This window comes from Schistocerca piceifrons, chromosome X (genome assembly GCF_021461385.2).
Source record: "Schistocerca piceifrons isolate TAMUIC-IGC-003096 chromosome X, iqSchPice1.1, whole genome shotgun sequence".
NCBI lineage: Eukaryota > Metazoa > Arthropoda > Insecta > Orthoptera > Acrididae > Schistocerca > Schistocerca piceifrons.
This window is the reverse complement of record NC_060149.1, coordinates 195,566,329-195,571,900: the sequence shown is the minus strand read 5'-3', so window position 1 is coordinate 195,571,900 and position 5,572 is coordinate 195,566,329.

Sequence of the window (5,572 nt, the reverse complement as noted above, 5' to 3'; positions counted from 1 at the left end):
CACTTGGTTTAAGAATCATGAAAGAAGGTTGTATACATGGAAGAACCCTGGAGATACTGAAAGGTATCAGATAGATTATATAATGGTAAGACAGAGATTTTGGAACCAGGTTTTAAATTGTAAGACATTTCCAGGGGCAAATGTGGACTCTGACCACAATCTATTGGTTATGAACTGTAGACTAAAACTGAAGAAACTGCAGAAAGGTGGGAAATTAAGGAGATGTGGCCTGGATAAACTGAAAGAACCAGAGGTTGTCCAGAGTTTCAGGGAGGCCATAAGGGAACAATTGACAGGAATGGGGGAAAGAAATACAGTAGAAGAAAAATGGGTAGCTTTGAGGGATGAAATAGTGAAGGCAGCAGAGGATCAAATAGGTAAAAAGACGAGGGCTAGAAAAAACCCTTGGCTAACAGAAGAAATACTGAATTTAATTGATGAAAGGAGAAAATATAAAAATGCAGTAAATGAAGCAGGCAAAAAGGAATACAAACGTCTCAAAATGAGATCGACAGGAAGTGCAAAATGGCTAAGCAGGGATGGCTAGAGGACAAATGTAAGGATGTAGAATCTTATCTCACTAGGGGTAAGATAGATACTGCCTACAGGAAAATTAAAGAGACCTTTGGAGAAAAGAGAACCACTTGAATGAATATCAAGAGCTCAGATGAAAAACCAGTTCTAAGCAAAGAAGGGAAAGAAGAAAGGTGGAAGGAGTATATAGAGTGTCTATACAAGGGCGATGCACTTGAGGACAATATTATGGAAATGGAAGAGGATGTAGATGAAGATGAAATGGGAGATACGATACTGCATGAAGAGTCTGACAGAGCACTGAAAGACCTGAGTCGAAACAAGGCCCCGGGAGTAGACAACATTCCATTAGAACTACTGATGGCCTTGGGAGATCCAGTTCTGACAAAACTCTACCATCTGGTGAGCAAGATGTACGAGACAGGCGAAATACCCTCAGACTTCAAGAAGAATATAATAATTCCAATCCCAAAGAAAGTAGGTGTTGACAGATGAGAAAATTACCGAACTATCAGTTTAATAAGTCACAGCTGCAAAATACTAACGCGAATTCTTTACAGACGAATGAAAAAACTGGTAGAAGCTGACCTCGGGGAAGATCCGTTTGGATTCCGTAGAAATGTGGGAACACGTGAGGCAATACTGACCCTGCGACTTATCTTAGAAGAAAGGTTAAGAAAAGGCAAACCTAGATTTCTAGCATTTGTAGACTTAGAGAAAGCTTTTGACAATGTTGACTGGATTACTCTCTTTCAAATTCTGAAGGTGGCAGGGGTAAAATACAGGGAGTGAAAGGCTATTTACATTTGTACAGAAATCAGATGGCAGTTATAAGAGTCGAAGGGTATGAAAGGGAAGCAGTGGTTGCGAAGGGAGTGAGACAGGGTTGTAGCCTATCCTCAATGTTATTCAATCTGTATATTGAGCAAGCAATAAAGGAAACAAAAGAAAAGTTTGGATTAGGTATTAAAATCCATGGAGAAGAAATAAAAACTTTGAGGTTCGCCGTTGACATTGTAATTCTGTTAGAGCCAGCAAAGGACTTGGAAGAGCAGTTGAACGGAATAGACAGTGTCTTGAAAGGAGGGTATAAGATGAACATCAACAAAAGCAAAACGAGGATAATGGATTGTAGTCGAATTAAGTCGGGCGATGCTGAGGGAATTAGATTAGGAAATGAGACACTTAAAGTAGTAAATGAGTTTTGCTATTTGGGGAGCAAAATAACTGATGATGGTCGAAGTAGAGAGGATATAAAATGTAGACTGGCAATGGCAAGGAAAGCGTTCCTGAAGAAGAAAAATTTGTTAACATCGAGTATAGATTTAAATGTCAGGAAGTCGTTCCTGAAAGTATTTGTATGGAGTGTAGCCATGTATGGAAGTGAAACATGGACGATAAATAGTTTGGACAAGAAGAGAATACAAGCTTTCGAAATGTGGTGCTACAGAAGAATGCAGAAGATAAGGTGGGTAGATCACATAACTAATGAGGAGGTATTGAATAGAACTGGGGAGAAGAGGAGCTTGTGGCACAACTTGACTAGATGAAGGGATCGGTTGGTAGGACATGTTCTGAGACATCGAGGGATCACCAGTTTAGTACTGGAGGGCAGCGTGGAGGGTAAAAATCGTAGAGGGAGACCAAGAGATGAATACACTATGCAGATTAAGAAGGATGTAGGCTGCAGTAGGTACCGGGAGATGAAGAAGCTTGCACAGGATAGAGTAGCATGGAGAGCTGCATCAAACCAGTCTCAGGGCTGAAGATTACAACAACAACAACGTGCATGTTCGCTACCGAAGATCACTACTGGAAAGTCAGTAAACAGATACCAACTGTGGTTCATCGATGTCATCAGGTCAGCAATACAGGTCTCTTGTAAGCCATTACAGAAACATATATTTCACGATTATATCAACTTCCCTATATTTTTAATAAGTTTCTGTGAAACTCAGCAAAATGTGCCATTTCTAAACAAGAAGGAATAGGCCTATCAAAGCACGAGGGTGTTCAAACCAACTTTCGGGTTGTTGCCAGCTTTACCTCTTTATCTGATAATTTTTTTTTATACATAAATAAGTAAAGCTATCACCAACTCGAAGGCGGGTTTGAAGACGTCTTCCTGTTATAAATGGCATACCTTTGCTTCGAACTGACTTAGCCACCCAATTGTAGGCAAACTTACATGTCAACGTGGACACCGGACCACGGTGAAACTTGCCATTGTTCATTTAAAAATTATTGACAAAGTTGAAACAAGCGATAGATAAAAAACAGACATATGAACGATCAGGACCGAACCCGGACCTCGACAGTCTTCCACTGAAGCACAGACCAACCTTACTTTTGAGTTTCCTCTTCATATGCTTAAGTCCAAGTACCGATTTTCATTTCTCCAACTTATTTTAAACACATAGACAAATTATTAAAGAATGGAACAACGTTATAGTTACTGAAGCCGAAACTGCCACACCGAGACGATGAAAGAATGTAAATTACAATCAGAGATATATAACTAAATAGGTTTAGTAACGCATTTGTTACTTTTCAAAAGTACTATGAAACATTAGGCGAGCAGACTGCACGCTAAAAGCGGCTCGCTTCCACCAAACATTGAGATGGTGAAGTTTCAACATGAATGCTTCTCCGCACACCTCTATCTCAATGGAATTGATACATCCCAGTTGTGCGACTACACGAACTTAACAGAAGGTGACATTACTCAGATTCTGTTAGCACACGCAAAATGTGAAAAGATGTAGACGACCGTATCTGGACGAGCTATGCCGCTTGAAAGTAGAGTTTCCCACAAGCGCTCCAATTCCTCTCTTTTTGAACAATCCTGACATTTACAATAACCGTTTTTTTAATTTTTAAAATCTGCCAAGATATCGTTATAGTTACAACAACCCTTTCGGGTTATATTAGCAGTCATTGCAAATGTCTATGAAGTCTATAAACATTGTTTAACCGTAGTATGAAACAATTCCATTACTGACGAAATAAATCTCGGGTGAACAACCTGGTGTGAGTGTACAAAGGACACAATATTTCGTCAATCGAGATTTATTTCGTCATGAAATTTATTTCGTCATGAAATACGCCTGGAGAAATTGAAGAATCATAATTCTATTACTGTTTTTTATTGATGTTATCATTTTGTCTGCTCGCCTTTTTGTGCAAAACAACTGTTTTCCATTACACTGCACTTCTATTTCACAATTATCATTCAGGTAGTGTTTTCATATTGTTTCAGTCAATTTATGTACCTTTAGCTGACCAGAAGTCCTCTGACGAACTTTACTTTCATCTTATGACTGTAAATTCATGTTCCATAAAAATATATTACGTCAGTGCACTTACCTTTGAGCTGGCCTAATGTCAGCAATGTGCCTAATGAAAAAAAAATATGATGGTTTGGTACAGATGGTTTGTGGGAAGATTTAACGTTGGCAAGTTTTTTACCCAGCTCACGGCGCCTCTTTCCAGTGCACAGATGTGACAGCATCTGTTGGTAACTATCCCTCGTTACGAAGTGCACAAGCTGCACTTCACTCCGTACACTTAGATAGCTCGACAATTGCTACGATCGAAGTAGCTACAATTTTAATACATAGTCGTCTTTAAAATGTGTGGGATTCAATGATTTTCCTGTCACTAAAACAACGAATTTAACTTAAATCACCTCATTAATGCCATTTAGATTTTTCATACAAGATTGCTCTTAGGGTTTAACGTTCGAGCGACGAAGAAGTCATTAGAGACGAAGCATACGCTCAGATTGGGGAAGGATATCTACATTGTCCTTTTAGAAGGAATCTTCACGGCATTTATGTTAAGATATTTATGGAAACTACGCAGAAATTACGTTCTGATGACCGGACGGAAATTTGAATTCATCTCTTCCCTATTTCTTCTGTAGCATCCTATATGAAAAGTTTCTAGTCTTTTCTTGTCTGAACTGCTTACCGTCCAATGTTTCACTTCTGTACAAGGCTACCCTCCAAACAAATCCCTTCCGTAAAGACTCATTTACGCTTAAACTTAAATTTGGCGATGCACATAAGGAGCAGTCACATGAAACTGAGACAGATGGAGACAAAGTAAATAAACTGTTCATTTTTGCAAAAGTAATCGCCATAAAAATTCGTACAATTATCCTACTGTGAGACAAAACAGTCAATGCCTCCAGAGGAAATTGTTTGCAGTTGCCTACGGAACCCTGGGGCGCACCTCTTTATCCGAAGCAAATCGTCGGCCACGAATATCTTTCTTTACGACTCCAAAAATATGAAAATCGCATATGGAGAGATCGGGACTGTGTAGAGGATGTGTTAGGGCTTCCCAGCGAAACTTCCGCAGCGTCGCCGAAGTTTCGCTGGGAAGCCCTTATACATCCTCCATAGAGTACTGATCTCTCCCTGTGCGATTTCAACATTTTTAAAATCCCGAAGAGACATTCGAGGCCGTCGATTTGCTTCGAACGAAGAGGTGTACTCCTGGGTACAATTATGGTTCCGAAGGTAACCGAAAACACATTTACATGAGGGCACTGACTGTATTGTGTCACAATGGGATATATTTATTAACAGCTATTGCGACTGCTTCTGAAATAACAAAAAGTTCACTTACATTTTTTCCATCTGTCTCGTTTTCACTTGATGACCCCTTACATTTCTGTTTCCCAGAAATGTTTTCATTGTTGTTGCCAGTCTGAATTGTAAATCATCTGTACTCCAGATATCGTCAGTTATTTTGCTGCACAAATCGTAAAATTAATCTGTTACTTTTATTGTCTCTCTTTCTAATCTATTTTCTTCAGTATTTCGTGACATAATTCGTCTAAATTAAGTTACCCTTGTTTTACATTTGTTGATAATCATTTTTATAACATATTTTCACAATACTTTTTGATTTGGTTAAATGCTTTTCCAAGTTATTTGCTGTCTCTGACAGAATTACAGTGTCATCAGCAAACCTCAAAGATTCTGTTTATTCTTCCTGAACTTTAATTACCTTTTCAACTTTCTCATTG